The following is a 5,281-nucleotide window of genomic DNA, read 5'->3' as shown; positions in this document are numbered from 1 at the left end:
ATAATATGCAAATGCTATCGGGACATGCTTATTTACTAATTGCGTTTTTTCACTTACATCTATTGTTGTGGGCTCAAGTATGCATTCGAAGTCTGCATACACAGCGAAGGGCACCTCCAGCTGGCGATGGACACTCATAAATTTGACCTCATTTACCCATTCCTTAGGCTGTTGAGTCACAATGTTGCTGCATCTTTCAGAGTGCCTGTGAGCCCTTTCCTCACTCGTTGAAAAGGATAGGCACTTGTTGCAGAACCATCGCCTATTTCCTTTTTTTCCTAACTGTGAAGATAGGAGGCTGGAATTTAACAATTAAAAATTGAGTTAGTCAATTATCATCATACCATATCTATACTATTATATAAAGAGGAAAGGTGAGTTTGTTTGTTTGTTTGTATGAATTGAATAGGCTCCGAAAGTACTTGGCAGATTAGAAAAATTATTTCACTGTTGGAAAGCTTCATCATTCCTGAGTGACATAGGCTATATTTCATTTAAAAAAAAAAATAGGCATCCTTACTAAAATTACGATAACGTAATCCAAGGTGTTAAAAAAATATAAAAAAACTACCTAACATCTACCGCCCTCTACAGGCAGCCAAAGCATTTCCTGTCAAACATTCAAAACATATTGAAATAAGGAATTGGAGATAAAAATTTTTTTTTTTTGTTCAGGTTCAGTAAGAAACGAAGTCATGCCACCCAAGAAGTCGAGTTTGGGTCGTCGTAATCGTAATACAGAAGCAAAAAGACGTAAGATTACGAATATAACTGACGAAGAACGGGCCTCCATCCGAGAGACTGAGCGGCTGAGAGCAATGCAGATGCACAAGGAAGAATCAGCAGAAAGACGAGCAGATATGCTTGAGAGAAAACGATTAAGAGTTAGACAGTCGCGTTCTGCAGCAATCGATTTGATTCACTCTCAAAATAATGAACGCGACAGGGCAAGGGTAGCTGAAGCGCGTTTACAGCTTGCAGAAGATCAGATATAATCCAACTATTGATTACAGCTCGAATCGAATGTCGTTATTGGCCGGATGCATCAGGTCTGCATATACTGTCAGGCCTCTTAGATTGAATCAGACGAAACTTCGGTCCGAGGAATATATCCATTTGCGGGATGGTGATGCCATTGCACATTAATTGGAAGGTTCTGCTGACAGGAGTTACAGAAAATTCCTTGCACGTTGTTGAAGTTGTTTTTGTTGGCATACATTTTGGTACTGATGGTGTTGATGACGATGATGGTGATGAAGATGAAGATGAAGATGAAGATGATGATGATGATGATGATGATGATGATGATGAAGATGAAGATGAAGATGAAGATGAAGATGAAGATGAAGATGAAGATGAAGATGAAGATGATGATGATGATGATGATGATGATTTTGTTTTTTGATGATTGTTTTTTGTTGATTGTTTTTTGTTGATGGTTGATTGTTTTTTGTTTTTGATTTTTATTTAATTTAATTTAATATTTTTTTTCTGTTCTGTGCTTTTACACTTTTGTAGTTTTGCACTTTTGCACGTTTGCACTTTATACATTTTCTGTAAACTTTATAAATTTTTAATAAACTTTTAAAAATTTATTTAATTTTTCCACTCTGGATAGATCAAACCGCCAAATAGAAGTGATTCTTAGTACTCAAGTAGTCCATACGCGGACCCACGAAAATCAGAAAATGTACAGCAAACACTTGACATTTTCTTACCCTTTCCATCCTTTTTAAAGCCAGCTCCGCCTTCACTGAGAAACCGTTACAAGTGTATCCCTTTCACCCACCACCCCTATTTAGATAAGCTAATTGTATATGTCATCACACGCATTCGAACAACTCCAGATGCAATGAGTGTGGGAAAACCCCTTCCTACCATCCTTTTTCTATGGGAAAACAAATGATCTTTTCAAGTATCTCTCAAGGAAAACCACATCCATCCCTTTCTTAAGTGAGGATCGTGGGTTAACGTCCACGTGCGTGAACGTGATCGAGCAGAGCGTGGGCGTGGAATTTTCCATTTCACCCCCGTCCCTTTTTTTAAGTGAGGATTGAGGGTCAACGTCCAAGTGTGTTCGAGGATCGAGCAGAGCGTGGATTTTTCCGTTAGCACCCTTCTATAATTCCACCCCCCCGTCTCTTTTTTAAGTGAGGATTGTGGGTCAACGTCCACGTGCGTGAACGGGATCGATGCGGCCCAGGATCGCTGCGGTGCGACCTTTTCAATTGCCTCCCCCGTCCCTTTCTTTCAGTGAGGGTCGTGGGAACGTACACGTGCGCTCCGGGATCGCTCGGGATCGCTCCCCTCCCTTTCGCACTCGTATCCACATCCTTGTTGGGGCGCTTGAACACTTGTTCACAAGTGTCCTTTTACATACACTGACCCTAATTAATTGCATCTTTATTACCCCCATCCATTGACAGGTTGACAGCTAACCCTCATTAATTGCATTTTTATTACTCAAAGCAATTAAATGTTTTGACAGCTAACCCATTAATTGCATTTTTATTACCCCTTTTGCCGACATCAAAGGTCCCGAAAATCCCGTTTTTATACTACTCTTAGGAATATTAGTAAGGATACGAGTGTTTAAGTCTTGCAATCAGTAGGTAAAAAAGAGTTCAACGATATAAAACCTAAAAATAATCAAATGCCGAAGTCCAAACAAAAACTGTTCAAGCCAAGTTTCAAACCGAAACCAAAATTTTTTCATTGCGGTAAAGAAGGATTATTTCTTTTTGAAAAGGCAGCCAAATCAGAATTTTAATGAAAACAATAGAAAGGAAGGGCAGGGTCAGTTGGCAAAAGCAGCAACAGCCCAATCAGAGCTTAGTTTTGCCTTCATGTTGAGACTCAGGAGCATCAGACCAATGACACAGCATTGTTCTCCGAATATGACCATTTACAATCAAATGTGCCCATCGAGATTGCCTCACGCGAAGAGTTTATCTACGCTACAGCCAAAGGAGTTGTCAGTATTACCAGCTGCGGAAACCGAATCACCTTGCAAAACGTTTTGTATAGCAAGGATATTCCACACAACCTACTATCGGTAAAGAAGATGCAGGATGCAGGCATGACCATTGAATTTAACCCTGGAGGTGTAAAAGTATCTAAGAATGGTATATTGGCCTTTAATGGAATCTGTGAGTACAGTGTACCAATCATAAAATTTCAGCTTAACAGTAAAGTATTTATGTCTAAAATTTCAAATAGTGCTGAGTATCGATTATGGCATGAAAGATTAGGTTACATAAGTGTAGGAAAATTTCAAGAAATAAAACGAAATAGTCTTTTTAAAGATACTAATATTTTAAGCAATATTGATTTAAACCATGAATTATGCGAGGCTTTCATAAATGGCAAGCAATCTAGATTAGTTTCAAAAATTTAAAAATAAGGAAAATATTACACGACCTTTGTTTGTTGTCCATTCCGATGTTTGTGGCCCTGTAACACATTCTAATATTGATATATATGAACTACTATTTAGTTTTTATTGATCAGTATACACATTACTGTGTAACCTAACTTATAAATCGGATGTTTGTTTCTGTTTCAAAGACTTTGTAGCGAAGAGCGAGGCTGTGAATTTGTATATCGATAATGGAAGGGAGTATCTTTCTAATGAATGCGTGATTTCTGTGTCGAAAAAGGCATCAGATATCATTTAATGGTTCCTCATACTCCAGAATTGAATGTTGTATCAGAACGGATGATCCGAACAATCACCGAAAAGGCTCGATCTATGATCAATTGTGCTAAACTCAATAAACGCTTTTGGGGCATTTTATTTAATTAACAGATCCCCAAGTAGAGCATTCCAAAGATAAATAAAACACCATTTGAGATGTTGCATAACAAAAAGCAAAAAGATAAATATCTGAAGATATTTGTTTCAACGGTATATGCCTTGAATAAAGTACGAAAAAGAAAGTTTGACGAAAAGTCAATTAAAATTAAATTAATTAAAATTGTTGGATATGAACCAAATGGTTATAAATTGTGGAATGAGGAAACGAGGAAATTTATGACAGCAAGAGATGTTGTGGTGGATGAAATAAACATGCTAAAATGAAGAGTTTTACATGGAGAAGATTATGATGTTCAACGTAATACGGTTGAACAAAATAATGAATCTTTAACTAAAGAAAATAAAGAGTTGGATTTTCCTAGAAAATAATGAATCTGTTGATTCTTAGTTAAATGAACAACTCAATAAAAGTTCCACTTATCTTGAGAATGCCGATCCAGTCGTTGAAACTGGTGATAAATTAAAAGAAAATAAAAAGGAAGACGAAATCAGACGTAGTGAAAGAATTAAAAGTAAACCCAAATTATCATATCGATTTTTTGAAAGATGTCTTATGAATACTCAAATATGCTTATGATATTTCTAATACCTTTGATAAGATTAAGTTTCGTGAGGACAGATCTTTCTGGGAGAATGCTAGACAAGATGAACTTAATTCTCATTTTCAAAATAATACTTCGACCTTAGTGCAAAAGGCTGATAATAAAAACATAGTTGATTGCAAATGGGTATTTAGTATTAAACAAGATGAATTTGGGAACTTAGTAAAGTACAAAGCTAGACTTGTAGCGAGGGGCTTCACTCAATAATATAAGACTGATTACAATGTGACATTTGCACCAGTTGCACGAATTTTCAGTTACAGATTTTTGTTGGCACTCTCAAATCAACACGATTTAATGGTTCATCATATGGATGCAAAAACTGCATTTTTAAACGGAGCTTTAAAGAATGAAATCTACATGAACGTTCCAAAAGGCCTGAATCATTCTTATGAAAGTAGAGTATGTAAACTTAATAAAGCTATATATGGCCTTATGGGGCCCATCCACAGTAGAACATGTTGGCCGAGCATGTTGAGCTCGACGAAATTTTCATCGTTAGTGCTAGTGCTTGCGAACAAATTTCGTATTCGTCGAGCCGCTCGAACAAAATAGAAATCAATCTATCTTGCTTGTGTTGGCAACAACATGCTCGACAATGGATGGCAACGTTGGCACGAACATCATTTGAAGCAAACGTTTGAAGCGACAACACCTCGCAACAGCTCTAAGATGTCAATGTTTGCAAGAATTCATTCAATGCTTGCAAAATGAAAAATCTTTGTGGCACTCAAAAAGCGATGCATACAAAAATAAAAATTTAAGGAACGCTGCGTGGGAAGTGCTCCTTAAAAAGTACAAGGAGGTGGATGAGCACGCAACAATTGATACAGTCAAGAAAAAGGTCAATTCGTTGCGGGCA

At 37.1% G+C, this 5,281-nt stretch overlaps 1 long non-coding RNA gene across 1 annotated transcript; it reads left to right on the top strand.

Moving 5' to 3' along the window:
• Window positions 1-385: 385 nt before the first annotated feature.
• On the top strand, window positions 386-1,432 carry LOC147642950 (uncharacterized). The gene is made up of 2 exons (XR_015272744.1): window positions 386-953; window positions 1,014-1,432. It is a non-coding gene; the product is annotated as an uncharacterized LOC147642950 (long non-coding RNA).
• The last annotated feature ends 3,849 nt before the right edge of the window (window positions 1,433-5,281 follow it).

This window comes from Drosophila serrata, unplaced genomic scaffold, assembly GCF_035046125.1.
Source record: "Drosophila serrata isolate PLE 108 unplaced genomic scaffold, ASM3504612v1 contig_323, whole genome shotgun sequence".
NCBI classification, from domain to species: domain Eukaryota; kingdom Metazoa; phylum Arthropoda; class Insecta; order Diptera; family Drosophilidae; genus Drosophila; species Drosophila serrata.
Note: the sequence above shows the minus strand (reverse complement) of the source record. Positions and strands in the feature narration are given on the sequence as shown.